Source organism: Battus philenor, unplaced genomic scaffold (assembly GCF_028537555.1).
Source record: "Battus philenor isolate CCGP_79_NKW_IND1 unplaced genomic scaffold, ilBatPhil1.0.hap1 SCAF_10, whole genome shotgun sequence".
NCBI lineage: Eukaryota > Metazoa > Arthropoda > Insecta > Lepidoptera > Papilionidae > Battus > Battus philenor.
In genome coordinates, this window is record NW_027181662.1 from 14,398,582 (window position 1) to 14,417,074 (window position 18,493).

Genomic DNA, 18,493 nt, shown 5'->3' on the forward strand with positions numbered 1-18,493 from the left:
CACCACAGACTATATCTAATGAAATTTCCGGAATTCCATTTTCAATTCACACTCCTCGATTATCTGTTCTGCATATTTTCATTATTGTTGGATTTGCTCCAGTACCTGATTCGATGTTTTTTTCTTCTATAAAAAATCCTAGAATCGGGAGATAGCGCGATGGTAGTGGTAGAAGGAATAATAGAACTTTCATACATTTCTCAGATATTAACTCCGCAATTTTAAAATGAAATTAATTAAAACAATGAGTTAAACATAAAAAACGCCTGGAATTTATTTAAAAATAACTTTGCAACTAATAATTTCCAATGTAATTATTATATAATTGATTACTTTTTGATTTAAAACATTTAATTGTTAGGTATACTGTTGGTTTTCTCGATGTAATGTTTGTTTGCATGATATGACAAGCGATTAAGATCTGTATTACGAATAGAATAAAGTATCTTTTTGTGTTTTTTGTACTATATAAGTACGGTATATGAATTGTGTGGAACAGTTGTTCTGAATGTACTCTTTTTACTTGGCTAAATATACATCCTTTAGATAAGCGCGGCGTAGCGGTACGACTTTCGTTTTATTCACTTAATTATAAGGTTCGATTTAAGATAACGACTCCTGTCTGTTATGTAGACAAAGGTTGTATAATTAAAATAATGCATTAGCACTTGTTAGTTTTAACATATGTGAATTGGCTCTTGTAAACGTATGATACTTTAAGTGTAGTTTGTATTTTTTATTATTAAGTACATGTAACTAATTTTAGAATTGTGTTTTTGGATTGAAATGAAATAAATCGTGAAAAACATTTGTAAGGTTTACTGTTTTATCCTCAGAAAAAAAAATTAAAGTAAAGAACGTTAGATATAATGGGTTTTTGTTATGTTTTTACAATAAAATCAGATAAAAATACATTGAAAAGATACATAAAGCGTGTTTCAATACTCTAGCGGCAAAGTGCCCGCTCAAAATGTGCTAATATCAGTATTGTTTCAGGCATGCTTTTACAATAAAAATAACGTAACATTTAAGATTTGACGAAAGCGGATATATTAAACGGTTTTATTTAGTTCGATCCGTACGGAATTTATTGGTTTGGGTCAAAATTAGAAATTGAAATTTAAGCACCTTCCCGTTGTCAGATTGATCTGAAATTTGGTACACACATTAAATTTAGATGACAATACAATATAATAAAATCAATAACATTATAAATCTAAGATGGCCGCCGATATAAAATGGCGGATTACATATTTTTCCTTAACCCCCTCAATATGGGTCTCAAATGAAAGGGCTACACTAGTAAAACACGATGATTATGTCAAATATTAAAATTCAAGATGGACGCCGTTCCAATATGGCGGACTAGGTACATATTTTTTCACAACCACCACAATATGGGTATCAAAAAACCGTTTAACTTAAAAGTTTTTTTAAATGTATTTATTTGGTGTAATCTACAATACTATTAGGCGTTTAAAAGAATTAACAGAAAGATTGATGATCGACCGTTTACTTTAATTAGTTAAAAAGGTCTATTGCAGGGGTAGCCAAACTGCGGCTCGCAATCCACATGTAGCTCTTTAAACCATTATTTGTGGTGGCCATTAATTGTCGAATTATTTTAATGTATAAATTTATATTACCTATCTCACCTCCTGGGTTATCGAAACAAATTACTGGTGTTAATAATTATTTTTATTGTTCCACCATAAAATTAGCGAAATCCTAACACCGATCATAATTAACTAAACGGCATCTTAAATAATATTAATAGTGCTGTCATATACGTGTGCTACTATATCTAGCTTTAATACGCATTTCTTGTACTTTTGTTTAAATAATTTCAATAATTATTATCTTTGTAAAATAACATTCTTTTGCAGTTAACTTTTCCCTTAACTTGGCAGATTTTTTTTAATATTACATTAATATTCATACCACTTGACTTTTAACCCTTAATTAGGCGCATGGGGTCAGGGCCACTAGAAATTCAAAAAATTATGGTTTACAGTCTTCAGAGCGTGCTAACGCTCTTTCTAGCTTCCTCACTCCCCCCGGGGTACGCGAATTAGTCACATCCAGAACATTAACGCGTGCGTATGCATCGCTGTCCTTTAGAGAGCTGACCCCATGCGCCCAGTTACGTTACATTTTTTGGCGAAGGTAAGTTTTTACTTTTGTGATTTTTTTGTGTTTATATTAGTATATTGTTTACTATTTATCTTTGTATGTGTGTATTTTGATACGGTATGATTTCTTTATGTATTTTTGAGTTTTTTCTATGCTTTTTTTTTTGAATTGAAATGTCTAACGACAAACAAGTATTGCAATGGCTAGATGAAGTGCTTGATGAAGAGCAAGATGTTGCTGCTTCGGATTCGCAGGACGAAACTTTAAACGATGCTGTCATTGATAGTGCTCATAATTCAGAAAGCGAAATTGAGGAGTCTGAACATATCCAAGACATCGGAAGACGGAAGATAATTAATTTTTATCTCGACATACTCAGAGAAATGGCCCGAAAGTGAAATGGTGTAAAGTACCACCATCGAACGCAGTAAGGACTCGAGCACAAAATATTATTTTATATTTACCTGGAGTATAAACATATCTGGCATTTGTCATACACAAAGCTAATATTGAGAAGACTTTGACATATTCAAGACGGATTTTCTTGAAGAAAATAGCTGCGGCACTTGTGGGAGATCACCAAAAACGTCGCATACAACTACGTGCTGTACCAGCGACAACAAAAAAACGGTTCCATGAAGTTTATAATGTGAACAAGGCGGTTTATCAATCGACAGCTAAGCGCGGGCGCTGTTCATCATGTCCTAGAAAGGACGCCAAAAAAGTGCCAACAAAATGTTTCAAGTGTCATAAATTTATTTGTCAGCAACACTCAAGCATTTACTGCGTCGGATGCAGAACAGAAGATTCCGCTGATGAGGCTGAACAAACTTTATTTCTTAAGTTGATCTCGGCTATGCCAAAAAAATTAGTTTAAAGAGAGGTTTACTGTTTTAGTTTTTTTTTTTAATATTTTTAATGTCATAGTAAGTATTTGTTTCTTAAAGTTAAGTATATTAAAGAACTTTATTAATTACTATAGAAATCCATTAAATTTTATTCCTTTTTGATACTCCTTTCCCAATGTTTTTTTGGGGTCATTTAAGACCCCATGCGCCTAATTGAGTGATTTTCTTAATGCGCCTAATTAAGGGTTAAGACCCAAGGATGCCAAGAGAAAAAACTGAACAAGCGTTCGAAAATTAAGAAATTACATACAAATGATTACTTTGCGTTCAAAATTGATGCCACTATTTTTTTTAATCTGATGTATCTCTACTTATATCTTCTACTTCTATTATACTTCTATATTATTTAGAAAAGGGTTAAGTGCGTAAACAAAATTTTCAAATTTCGAAAAATGGCTTGCACTATCAAAGAACTTGGCCACCCCTGGTCTATTATATAGCGCTGTTCAAAGACAATATTTGGTGCAACAAAATAATACCAACTACAATAGTATAGTGCATCTTCGAATGTTTTCTTTTTGTTTTAGGATCAAATGGACTTGCATTCGATTTAGATATCATTAAATTTAAAATTACTGTTGACTTAAAATACTTGTCATCCATTAATAGTTACGATGGAAAAATAAACCGAGATGCATTGGTTAATTGTGGGGTAGATGAGGTAGAGATATCACAATTATATTGAGCGATAATAGAAGATATACATCAAATTTAAACGACATTTAATTTATATAGATAAGGCAACAGATAGCCCTTGTAAAATTCGTATCTTCTTGGACATAATGATTTTGTAATATAAAAGAGTGTCAAAACAAAAATTTCAACACCCTTTTACATCACAAAACATATATATTATTATAGTTCAGATTTTAAAATACTAAACGAGGCTATTGATATTTCACTCTCCGAGTAAAAGAAGTTTTGTAAGTGGTAATGAAAAACGGGATCGATTTGCGCTCCTGCGTAATCAAAACAAGCCAAATTTCGACACCTTTTTATACATTACAAAATACGTACACTATTACATTTTAGATTTTATGATACTATAGGGAACTGTTGATCATTCTTTCCACAAGTAACAGATGTTTTTCAGGTGCTATTGAAAATCATGATCGATTACTGCGTAATTAAAACATGTCAAATCTCGACACCTTTTTACTTAATAAAATATTCATATTATTATTGTTTAGATATTAAGATACTATACGGAACCGTTGACTATACTTTTTCCAAGTAACAGACGTTTTTAGGTGCTATTGAAAATCAGGATCGATTTGCGATACCGCGTAATCAAAACATGTCACATTTCGACACCCTTTTACATTACAAAATACGTACACAATTACATTTTAGATTTTATGATACTATAGGGAACTGTTGATCATTCTTTCCACAAGTAACAGATGTTTTTCAGGTGCTATTGAAAATCATGATCGATAACTGCGTAATTAAAACATGTCAAATCTCGACACCTTTTTTCTTAATAAAATATTCATATTATTATTGTTTAGATATTAAGATACTATACGGAACCGTTGACTATTCTTTTTCCAAGTGACAGACGTTTTTAGGTGCTGTTGAAAATCAGGATCGATTTGCGCTATTGCGTAATCAAAACATGTCAAATTCCGACATCCTTTTACATTACAAAGTATGTATGTTATTATAGTTTGAATTTAAAAATGCTATGGGAAACCGTTGAGAATACTTTATCCAAGTAAATGTTTAGTAGGTATTATTGAAAATCGGAACCGGTTTATGGTACTTTTTACTAATTTTTAATATAATGAGGTTTGTTCATATACCATTTTTTCGGTGCTATTAATGTGTCAATGTTTTTGATTTATTGAACCATGTCATTTACTGGATGTACGCAATCAAAAATTCCATCAAAATCGACAGGTGTTGGCGGTTTTTTATTTCAGTTGTTTTGCAGTGTTATATCCTACGGGTATATATGGGGTAATGCTGCTGGTATCAATACAATTTTTATGGTACAGAAGACGTAGGTAAGTGCAATTTTTTAGAGAAAAAATAAAAATGGGGTGTCTGTGTTTAATATTAAAATAACCGCTTTTACAATACAAAACATACATGTGGCAAAAAAATTTTATCTGTGTATCTTTCGGTTTGTTCCTGTAAAATTTCTGAAATTACTGAACCGATTTTAAAGGGACTTATACTGGCAGGTTGAAAGGTTATTTTAGAAAAATTCATAAACGAAAAAAAAAACGTAACTAAGTATTTTTTTTTAAATTCCACGCGAAAGTCCAGGGTAGTATTCTTAGATAAAGTAAAGAATTTACAATAAGAAAAACTATCAAATTTAGCCCTGATCTTATAATTAAACAGCTGTCTCGATAGACTTCTAAATGTAAATCGTCTTAAATAAAATATACATTTTTGTTAAATTTCATGAGGACGAAATCGCCGGCACAGTTAGTGATATAAATAAGTGAAATAGTGATGTTTGTAAGGTTAAATTAAAAACTGTTGTTGGTTGGAGCTTAGAGCTCCATAAAAATAAACATTAACAATTTTTAACAATTAATTGTTATGACAAATAATAATATAAGGTAAGAAAAAGACCAATATTTAGCCACTTCCGCACATGCAGTGGTAGTCGTGCAACAAGGTGCACCGCCCGCCAGCCCGCTGATAAATGCGTATGCGGTAAGCAATGCGAATTACACAACTGCCACCGTCAAATCACTCAACACGTGATTTACCCCTCCACGGGGCATCATCAGGAGTTTTTTACACCGATTTGTGCCAAGCACAGAGTTTGTGTTTGGCACTAATCTGCACTACCACTGCATGTGCGGAAGTGGCTAAATATTGGTCTTTTTCTTACTTAGGATGGACTTCCGCAAGGTAACGCCTGATTCCATTAAATAATATGAGGGCCGTCGTAAGTGACCACGTCTCAGATCCGTATGTCATCACATCAATTAATGGCAATGTATGGATTATATAACATTGTATTTCGAGAATCGAATCCATGACCTACGTTCGCAACTTTAAGACCTTTACTGCTGGTTCACCACTGCTCCATTGTAAATTTATCTAAAAGAAAAACAGAAGGAAATAATGCAAAAAAGTACTTTTTTAAGGTTTTATTTAGTGAAATACTATATCAAGCGATGGCATTCAATCGATCCGATCACGTGACATTCGGTAGGTTGGTAACATCGGTAAAAGCCCTCCGTAATTTTCTACTAATCACTTTTATTGAAACGCAAACACGTCCGAACAGGATTGACGTGCACGTGTTCCATTTATCGAGTCCTTGGAATGTTCCAACAGATTTTTAGTCTAAGTATTCCGTTGCGGTTTTCTCTTACTTCATTTACTAGTGTCTATTTCATGCTTTCCTAGGGATAGAAGAGTTTATTAGCATTAAAAATGACGATGACCCCTTGATCTTTAACTTAACAATGATTTTTCATATATGGTCTCCGCTATTGGGTGCCAGTCGAGCCCCTATCTTTGGAAAGGACAAGGTTGTTCTATTTCATTTCATTTTTTTAAATTACTTTTTTTGCGCCCTTCTTGCATTCTTCTTATAATATTTCGTATTTAATCATTCTTTCCACATTTATTCTGCCTTTCTCTTTCATATCACGATATCATGCATTCCTCACTTCATTCCTCAGTTTTACATTTCTTTATTTTATACATTTGGTTGTATATACATTTCATTTTAATTTTATTGTTCACACTTATTCTTATTTTTAACTTTTATTTCTACTGGTTGCTTTTTCTGCAATTTTCCTGCAAAGTTCAAGGAATATTCTTTTTTTTTGGTTCTCCTTTATTAATGAGGCTATTTACTCCTCGCAGATCTTCATGCCTAATCGGTATTCGGAGTCGACCCGGAGTCCTCTGAATGCGGGACAATGGGCTAATAGGTGGATCACGGTCTGGTCCACGCCCGGTTTACAGAAGCACGAGGGATCCTCTCTGATCTTAAGCCAGTGAAGGTACTCGGAGAAACTCCGTGCTCCGTGAATAAAACACACATAACAATATTTTAACCGAATTTAGTATAAAGTAGTAATATATGTAGTATTATTAGTACAAATTACCTAATATTCTGTATAAGGGTTTTAGGGAAATATATCTATATCTTTAATAACATTTTGTTTGTCCGAAAAACATCCAAAATTAAATTTAAAAAACAGTGATAGATACGGTGCTAAACCAAGGTATAAAAATATGTTCTATACTCATAGGTTTCGTGTTAAAAAGTTAAATAAATCATTTATAGTACATACATGTATAATGACATACCACAATCAATTTCAGATTTGCTACTGGAGAGATTTAAATTCAATTTTAAAAGAGAAATGTTTATAAAGAGAAGTGTATTTGCTGGCAAGCGTGTGGACTGTATAAACGGATCAAATAAATCAAATGATGGTGGTAATTTAAATTTAATCACAAAAGTAGGTGAGAGTAAATTGACGCGTAACAATAGATTGACCCAAAACAAAAGCACACGTGGGACGCATAGCCAACTGCATACGCACCACACAACACAGCACAGCACCAGCGATCACTGCAACTGCGATACTCCGCACAGGACATCATCTCATTTACAATAGAACAGAACACTACTCACCACAACACATCACCCGTTATTAAGGCCGCCCGCTCCCTAACCGCTAACAGCGTGGACGAATGGAGGTTGGATCCGGATCCATCCTTGGCTCGCCTGTGGTCCACGCTGCCGTTCCAAGCCGCATACACAACATCAACACCACACAGCTCTACTCAGGTAGAGCGGTTTACTACGTGTGAACGTCATCGTACAACTGGAATGCGTTTGTCCAGTTTCTGTATTATTTTTAAGTTCACGGACCCTTCCGCTCCGTGAACTCAGTTCCGATGAAGCTGTAAAAGTCTCCGGGCTAACAGCATCAACTTCAACCGAAACCTAATACGCTTAGCGACACATACTGTCAAATATAAAAAGTATAAAAAAATATGAAAAGGTTTTAGGCGGCCCTGACAGTGGCTAACCATATTATTCTATTTAAATTAACCCAACACAAATTATTTTAATTTATGTCCCTGCGCCTAATACCATTTATAAGGCAATATGTTTTTAAACGGTTTTGTTTAGTTCGACCCGTACGGAATTTATTTGTTTATTTATTTGGGTCAAAATTAGAAATTGAAATTTAAGCACCTTCCCGTTGTCAGATTGATCTGAAATTTGGTACACACATTTAATTTAGATGACAATACAATATAATAAAATCAATAACATTATAAATCTAAGATGGCCGCCGACACAAAATGGCGGATTACATATTTTTCCTTATTACCCTCAATATGGGTATCAAATAAAAGGGCTACACTAGTAAAACACAATGATTATGTCAAAATTTAAAATTCAAGATGGACGCCGTTCCAATATGGCGGACTAGGTACATATTTTTCCACAGCCACCACAATATGGGTATCAAAAAACCGTTTAACTTAAAAGTTTTTTAAATGTATTTATTTATCTGTGCTACCAACTGACAAAAGCGCTTGGGATTTTTTTGTTAATTGTTCTATATTATGAATAAGGAACTGAGTACGAATAATTTATTTCAAACCAGTTTTTTAATTGTTCTCACATCCTGATAGTTTAAAACATTATAATTTTCTATGTAGTTTTAATGTATATGTATATAGTTGCGTTTTTGCGTGAGGGCGTGTGTGTTTTATGTAAAGATTTATAAAATATGGTGAACATCATAATTTTTTGAAGCCGTTGAAAATCTTTGATATGTATTATTATTAATGGTTAAAATATTTTTAAATTTAATTGTAAAATAATTGCACCTACATTTATTTTTATGTTTATAAATTTTAAAAAATGCTATCAATAAAAGATGCCAGTTTGTTTTATTGACATTAAAAAAAAAATACGAAATGGCAACAATGAACATGATATCTGAGTGTTTAGCGATGGTGAAGTAAGATGCCTCTCACCCATGCATCAATGACATACGAAAAAAAAAAAAGGTGAAGCGTCTCCCGATGGCGTTGCGATTCGTAGAATTGGACGCGTTGGAAGATAAATTTTAAATCTTATATCGTCGATTAAAAGTTTAGGCAGTTGTAAGGGCGCGTTCACATGAAATGATAATAAATTATTACTATTGCACATTTGGCCTGCCTCTAAGATTGCAATGCGTCTACCACCTCGTGATTGCCTCCCACCTTTCTTCCTCTGTGATCTTGTCTTCTGTGAATCTCCTCATTTCTAATTCGAACTCACAAGTAAGGCCTAAGCACGATAAGGCTTTAATTTGAAGCTTGCGCTTCGGTATTTTTCTTAATATATGCCTTTCTTTTAATTCGAATAATAAGAATGTAGGATAATTTTGTTTTTATGCTATAGTACAGTTTAAGGAAAAATTTAAACTGTTATCATGTTATCTTTCTGTTTATATTATTGCAAATTTTTAACATAGTTATTCAACTTGTGATTGTTTGTGGAAGCACAAATTAAAGTTTTAAAAAGCGAAAAATTGTCATAAAAATAAATTCCGAATTTTTTTTAAAAAAAAAGAATAAAAAATAATTTTTGTTAACTTCAAGAAAGTTATTTTGAACAATAATAAAAATAATACAGTTTCATTTACCTCAAAACAATGGCAAAGGTGAGGAAAAGATAGAAAAAACTATTGTCTTACAACTCGGGAATTAGCGTACACAGAGTATAAAAAAGACGTGATAAAGAAAGTGCTGGTTTTAACCAATCCGTAATATCCGAACTATTTTAGTTGACTACATTCTTTAAAAACTTAATTTGCCTTTTGTCACTATTACAAATGCTGCATTAGCAGCAAGTTCTTCATAATAAATAAAATAAATAACTAAAAAATAAATAAACATGTAAACAAATAAATGAAATAAAAAAGCAAAGAATAAGAATAAAAATACATCGTTCACGTTTATCTTCTAGTGGTTTACAACATAAGAAAGAGAAGTTTAGTTTGTACGCAATTGACTCGAGTAAGGACGAAGCAATTATGGATAATCTTGTACAGGAAGAAATATGCAATTTCCTAAAAACATAGGTAGTGTTTCTACTAGTAGGGAATATTACAATTCTCCGAAGTGCTCCGAAGAAGATTCCGAGCTCCTTAAAAATATTGAGGACATTCGTCCAGAAGTTTATGTGGTCAACATATCTTTTTTCAAATGGCGGAGTTCCTGCTGAACATATAGATCTTATGAAACCAAGAAATATAGCGTCCTGAGATAATGGAACATATTCAATATTAACTTTGAATTATTATTATTAAGTTGAAACGCTCTCGGAATACATTGGAAAAGAAAAATAAATAAAACATTATAATTTTACATCATTACATATTAACATACTTTTTTGGTTTTGAATAACAACTCTTCATAATAAGAAACTTCTTTGTTCCAAGTTGAGATGGATCCTTCCAAATTAGGCCAATATTACATAACATCTTGGAGTTATATATGCAGATATAGTGTCACATGGTTGTACAATGATTATAATATCATTTCTTTGAGCGATATATAGCATCTTTCGTCAGTAAAAGGAAACCTTGATTTATTACAGCACGTCCTTGGTAATGTCTTCAGTTTGTGTGAACCAACCTTAATCGCGACGCTCCCATGAAATTCGCGACGTATGAACTCCAGTAAGGCATGCTCGTTTTTCGGGCACGGGACGCAAACACAGACACGCAAATTGCTCGATTCTTACTTTTGTTTCTTCGAAAACAGCCAATCGTGTACAGTCGCGGTGAGAAGTGTTTCGATAATATTATTATTTATATACAAAAATTATAACGGTAGTTAGAGTATCACTAGTACTGTTACATCCAGTCATAAATGAGGAGATAAGTAGAAGAACAACATCACCGATGTGGCAGAAGAATCGCTATAAGTATGTATTGTACTCTAGGTGGTCCAATGGCATATTTAAACTAGCAGGAAGTCGCTGGTGCGTACAGCGTAAGACTGGTCATCGTGTGTGATCTTTGGGAGGGGGGAGGGGGCTATTCCTTATAGTGGGCTTCTGTCTGGTGGCATGAAAATAAATTTAATATAGATGAAAATAAATTATTATAAAGTAATATCATCGTCGTCGTCATTTCAGCAATTTGGATTAAGATCTCAATTGCTGAACATTGGCATCTTTAGATTTCATATAAGACCATTTTCAAGCAGCCTACATCTAGTATTTGCCAAGGACATGAAGTTGTTTGTGCATCTAGTGTGTGGATGTCAAAGACTAGACTTGCTGTATGAAGTGCTTCTGTGAAGAAAACGAAAGATTCAAGCCGGTAGCGGCTGAGTTCTTTATTGATCTAGATTTTTAAGAACAGTCTACGTAAAATATCTCTGTGATATAGAGATGTAGCACTGTGATAGAAAAATAAAGTCATTTTGTTTATAAAATGCAAATTATTTATTTATTCTTCCAAATCAATTTCATCTCCTTCAAATTAATCCCTGTCTAATAAAACGCACTTATGCCAACATTTTTTACAGTTGTTAGTTAGTTGGAATAATTTAATGCATGCTTTCAAGTCCTTCTTCGATTCGATTTTTATCTCCTCACTGGGGTCATAACGACATCCTCGTAACGGCCTTTTCAGTTTGCTGAATAGCGAGAAGTCGCACGGAGCCATATCAACAGGATACACTATGTGATTTTGGCATCAATCGACACTTGATGCATTTAAGACACCAAACATCATTCAAAATGGTTTGAGCTGAACGAAATGATCTTCCAACTTTTGACAAGCCGACGCTTGGAAAATGTTATACACAGTCCTACCAACCTAGGAAAAAATACCTACCTTCCTAATGCCCGGGAGTTTTAAATGACAATTTTATGTTAAGTTAGAAAAGGACCAATATTTAGCCACTTCCGCCAGCCCGCTAATCAAATGTGTATGCGACAAACAATGCGAATTACACAACTGCCACCGTTAAATTACTCAACACGTGTTTCACCCCTCCACGGGGCATCTTCATGAGTTATGTTACACCGATTAGTGCCAAACACAGAGTCTCACATGTGCGGAAGTGGCTAAATATTGGTCCTTTTCTTACTTAGGATGGACTTCCGCAAAATAACGCCTGATTGCATTAAAAATTTTATGTTACTTTTTTTTAGTATGTATGTTTATACTGTATACATAGGTTTTTTTTTTTTTTTATGACCCCCGCTATTGGGGGCCTCTCGTACCCCTATCTGATTTTTAGGACAGGGACCTTTTTTTACAAATATTTTTTCACAAAGTTTTTTATTTCCATAATCATCTGTCATTCATCTTATTATCTTTTATTCTTTTCTCTCTATCATGTTATATTTCTTTTCTTTTATGCCCTTTTACTCTACTCTTCTTTCTTTCATCCTCTTATTTTGTTTTACAAATCTTATTTACTAGGTATGTTATCACAGTTGTTTACTTATAGTTATTATTTATTTTACTTCAGTCTTTTTTGTTTTCTTTTACCTAGTTTTGTTTTTTTGTATTGCTTGTGTTATTATTGTTTTGCAATACTTGAGGAATTCGTTCCTAGTTACACTTTCGCCTATCAGGGAGGCTATTGACTCCTCCCTGATTTGAACCCCAGACCGGCACTCGAAGCCGAACCGGAGTCCCCCGAATGCGGGACACCGGGCCACAAGGTGGATCACGGTCTGGTCCACGCCCGGTTCACAGAAGCACGAGGGGTCCTCCTTGAGCTTAAACCTATGAAGGTACTCAGAGAACCCCCCGTGCCCCGTGAAGAGCTGGGCCGAGACCGCGTCCACCTCGATGCTGCGGAGCACGCGGTAGGCTGAGACGGCGTCCGGGAAAAACATCCTCGTTACCGAAGCCGTTGTTCCTTCCACATACCTCCTGTTCCATTCGTCGAGCGACTCCAGTCTCAGTTGCCGCTTGACGAATGAGATGGGGCATTCCTCATATACAGGTTTGCATTTACTCTTCAGGGCCGCTTCCTTGGCCAGCTGGTCCGCCCTCTCGTTCCCCTCCATCCCCGCGTGCGCTTTCACCCAAAACAACCTTACATCCTTCCCTTTTTCTCTCGCTTTCATCACGTTCTCCTTCACTCTTAACGCTAAGGGATGGAGGGTGTCCGATCTTGCGACAGTTTCGAGGGCGGACCGCGAGTCGCTCAGTATGGCGCAGGCTTGCGCTGACTCGCCGGCCGCGTACCCTGTTGCCTCAGCTAGAGCCAGCAGCTCTGTATACATAGGTTTGATTGGTTGTAAAATCTTTAAAATGGTGAATGTATTGCTATACACATTTATTGCCGATTCGTTTATGGTAAATTCCATTCAAAAATTATAGTTTTTAGAATTAATAAATAACATAATGATAATATAGTAAAAAGAGCAAATTTAAAATAGTATTACTACAAATTAAAATTTAATATTGTTTCTGCAGTTATTGTACTACTAGAAGTTATTAATCTGCCGCTCTACGACAGAGTTTCAGAGTGATTAAAAAGTTTAAAAAAATTTTTTTCTTAAATGACCTATACAGTCATTAATTTAAGTAACTTTATATCATACTATATAAAAGTTGACCTGTGGGCAAAGTAAAAAGAATTTTTTTACGCATTGTTTTTCAAGTACAATATTTTTAAATATGTTAACATTTTTGTTCACAACTGTCCGGGTTCAAAGTCAAGGAGTGCCTGCATGTTACGGCATGTACAGAGTATGATTTATGACGCGAGTGTACACACGTCTCTCAGCCGGCTTCGAGGCTTTGAGGCGGGTTTGAGATACGAACCCGGTGTACAGGCTTTTATAATTACTTCAGGCTTTCTGTATTCGAATTTTAAATTACTTTTTAGCAGGAAATGTACGCGTTGTTTTTTATTTTATTATTTAAAATTGAATTAAAATAAATTTTGTAGAAATTTGATTCAATATATTTATTTTATTCATATTCATTTATTTACTTAAAATACATGTTTACAAATTTTATGTAAAACTGCGAACTTAATGCCGAAGTCATTCTCTACCAGTTAACCGCTAGGCGTTGCAGATATATATATACATATATATATATAATAAAATCGAATTATGGTGATGATTCCGTCAGTTTGTAAAGCAACAGTTTTCGAGCCTTCGCTTTAAATGCGTAACGATTCCTGATCATCTTAATATCGAGGAGGAGCGTTTCCCAGAGAAGAATAAGTTGTATTGCGACAGAGGAGGGAGTGAAGTTGGTTCTATGGGAGGAACATCTAAATAGGCGTATTTAAACACATTTTTTTATTAATTTTCAATAAATCGTGTGAACTTTACGGCATCCCATCCACTGTTTGATTTAATTGGTCTCCACTATACATTTGTAATAGGAAGGTCCTTGGAAGTTTTCTGTCCACCTTGTGGATGGATGTCCAATGCTGGGCATGCCGGTCTGTGATCTCCACTTCAGAACCTTAACGCTAGCTATTTCAACTTACCAATAAACTTACGTTCGTCTTTGATACTCCTGTTCCCACGATTTAAAAGAGAAATCCTTGATAAAGCTCTCTTCATAGCTTGTTGAATGAATGAGCTTGCCAATTTAAGACATAACCGGTAACACATTGGTATATCCTCGTTTTAAGACACTGCAGATAATTCGATTCGTGAGCTTGGGTCTTAAAAAATGTCTCAATGTAGACCAGTGTTTTCCAAGTCGCGGCCTGCGCTCCTAAGGTGATTCGAAATTAGACTTGTCACAAGGTTAACCTTTACGCTATTATATAACAACATGTGTAAAGAAACTAGTTTCTTTAATAATTCGATTTTGTATTGTGCCGCGTTTATTTAATGTCGGTAAAGCAGTGGCTGTTTAACCTAGACACGTCATAGATGGCGCTGGTTACAATGGTGTTATGATGGCGTCCAATGCGGTCGGTAAAGCAGTTAGTGTTTGAGATGTCAAAGTAATAATTTAAAATATTGCAGAATAAACTTTAAAAGGAATCGACAATTGAAATATCTTTTCTTTGTTTTCAGAACAACGCATTATTTTCTATTTTTTTTTGAAGCATGTACCTATCTTTCCGAGAGAAGTTGTAATGTAAAAGAAAGGCTCAAAAATACTAGTACACAATATTCGTTACATTAGATCCTCTTCAATACTGTGCAATGTATAAGTCTAAATAATTGAGATATTTCAATCAATTAAAACATTTTTAATAAATATTGTTACGTAACAAGAGCAATCACAGTAAGGCGCCAGTAAAATATTTTCAAAGTGTGACGCAATTGGAGTATTTATCCTTTTTACATACAAGCCGCACACGCGGTTATGTTTGATAATTATTTTTTATTGTCGTTTACACGTTAACATAGCAACGCTTATCTAATTAAAAATATGAACAGAAAGACAGTTTTGATACCTCGAACAGATATGATATATCTAATAATTCACATTTTCACGGCGATTGGTTATATGCTTCTGTATTGTATAGAGTACAAACAAACAGACTGACAAAGTCAGGTACTGATAGTAAAAAATATGTATTATTTCGAATTTTTAAAACGCTTTTTATGCATTACGTATTTATTATATCTGAAACCATTGATTTTTGGATAAGTATCCTAATCATCTGTATGAAATTCATGTGTAGGTACAAATTTATTTGTAAACCTCACGAAATGTAAAAAAAATCACATTGATTCGTGAAACGGCGTTTATTTAATTCATAAGTTTATTTTATAACAACCGGACAGAAATATAGTATAATATATGATATAAATTAATTATATATCTAATTACGTTTGTTTTGTCACATTGCCTTACTGGGAACATCTGTGATATAATCAGAGCATTAAACTATAGGAAGCATGCATTTTATATGATTTATTCAACACTACAAGGAAGTATATGAATGAAATTAAACATATAAAGAATACACAGTAATGTGTGTAGTTGTATATATAATATAAAATATGTTTGTTCGCGAAAAACTTCGAAACTTCTCTTTTATTTATTTTAAATATATATTTTTACACACAAACTTAAAAGATGGTATAACTTTTATTCCTATGATATTTAAATTTGTATCCGAGTTTCTGGAGATATATAGAGGTTGAGAAAGGATCAAGTTTGATTAAGCAAGCACTAGATTTTTCCAAATGTAATTTCAACATGACGTATTTAAACGGTTTTATTTAGTTCGACCCGTACGGAATTTATTTTGATCAAAATAAATCAATAACATTATAAATCTAAGATGGCCGCCGATACAAAATGGCGGATTACGTATTTTTCCATAACCCCCTCAATATGGGTATCAAATGAAAGGGCTACACTAGTAAAACACGATGATTATGTCAAAATTCAAAATTCAAGATGGACGCCGTTCCAATATGGCGGACTAGGTACATATTTTTCCACAACCACCACAATATGGGTATCAAAAAACCGTTTAACTTAAAAGTTTTTTAAAAGTATTTATTTGTTTTTAATATTATAGAATTAACTGATGATGAAACTAAGCTCAGTGGAGTACTAGTTGATGTATAATAAGCAAGTCATAGCGCGGTGATATACTAATTAGACAGATGACTTTGCCAAGGTCATGTTGCCAAGACTGTGTTATTGGTAATATACGGGGAAGTACTTAAATAATATTTTTGATTACTGTTGATCAAAGGAGATTTACAGGTTCCCCGGGTTTGAGGTGGACGCAGAGGACCTGGTCTAAGACTAAAGTACCGAATCTCGAAAGCATCCGGGTGATCCTCGGTTCGGGACGCTTCTTATTGTTCTTATTTTCAGCAGATGGACCTCCACTGCAAGGTTATGCCGTCTCTACCAAAGATCGCCACGATGACCGATCCTGCTCTGCGACCTCAACTATGCCATAGGTAGAGTGGGGGATCTACCGACACCGCGTCTACCGGTTTGTGGTCGCTACTCCAGAACCTTTCGACCACAACAGCCATTGGTTACACGAGCGATGTCCTCGGCCCACTGTCATTTTAGACGAGCAATTCTTCGAGGTACATCGGTGATCTTTTTTCTTCTGATCTCCTCATTTATGATTTGATCAGGCAAAGAAACTCCTAGCATATCCCTCTCCATTGGCCTCTGGATAACTCTGATCTTTCTTACAAGGTCTGTCGTAAACGGCAACATGTCGGATCCGTATGTCATCATCAGGCCGCATATCTCCGGATTGGAACGCCTCACAGCTCTTAGACCGCTTCGGTTGATGCTCTAAAGAGTAACGAGTATCAAGGGCTTCCATAGGTCCACCCACTCGGTTTGGTTTGTCACTCGTCAATTAATTTGTTCATATTATATATCCACTATTTTGACTGATGACGTAAACAGATGGTTATTGTATCCATTTCTGAATGTCAGAAGAACCCAAGAATCGGATTGAGTTCCACTATAATGGCGTCAGCTTAACGTTACGAGGAATCCAAACGCGTCCTCGTCTGAGAAGAGCCCTCGACCAACTATGCACCTGTTGATTCTGCGTATGTCACTTAGGCATTAGTGTAAGTTAGATAAACAAAACAACAATAGTTTTTTTTTAATACTAGTAATCAAGCAATTCAATAATTATTCTTTATAACGAAGTATTTTAGTAAATAGACGCTCACTGCAAGGCATATCTTCCCCTAAGATTATCACGGCGACCGGTTCTGCGCTGCCAGCATTCAGCGAATTCTAGCAACGTTAAGTATGTCATCGGTCTACCTAATGGGGCTACCCACGTCGCACACTTCGCACCCGGCTGTCGCTCGCCTCAGCTGAACCTTTTTACTGCGAAGGAAAAGTTTGCGTATATATATATATATATATATATATATATATATATATGTACATATATGTATATACTTATATATATATACATAAATATATATATATATACATATATACTAACTGTTTTATAGATAGCAAAACTTTACGTTTAAAGTTAGTAACCTATTTAATGTTAACATTACGCAACCTCGAACAAGTGGGTGACGTAAAGTTGGTGTAAATTTAAATGAAAAGTCTCAATACAATAGTCTCTATATCGCGGGGATATAGCTCAGTGGTAGAGCATTCGACTGCAGATCGAGAGGTCCCCGGTTCAAACCCGGGTGTCCCCTAGTGATATGTTTTGTTCGACCGAACTTTCGCGCATTTCGCACCTGACTGACGCTCGCCTTAGCTAAAACAAAGTTCATGTATATATATGTATATATATATATATATATATATATGTGTGTGTGTGTGTGTGTGTATATATATATATAATCGCATCAGACGCTCATTGTTTTCGGATCCGCAAGTTGTCAGTTCGAAAAGCTGAAAACTAGGATAATAGCGTCTACCACTAATCGAACATAGCCTTTCACATTGTAGTATATTTTCAAAAATAATTTATTAAAACACATCACATGATAATTTAGAAACTTGGGAATGTATTACACAACA

At 34.5% G+C, this 18,493-nt stretch overlaps 1 non-coding gene across 1 annotated transcript; it reads left to right on the forward strand.

Moving 5' to 3' along the window:
* The first annotated feature begins 18,093 nt into the window (after window positions 1-18,093).
* Window positions 18,094-18,165, forward strand: TRNAC-GCA (transfer RNA cysteine (anticodon GCA)). The gene has a single exon. It is a non-coding gene; the product is annotated as a tRNA-Cys (tRNA).
* The last annotated feature ends 328 nt before the right edge of the window (window positions 18,166-18,493 follow it).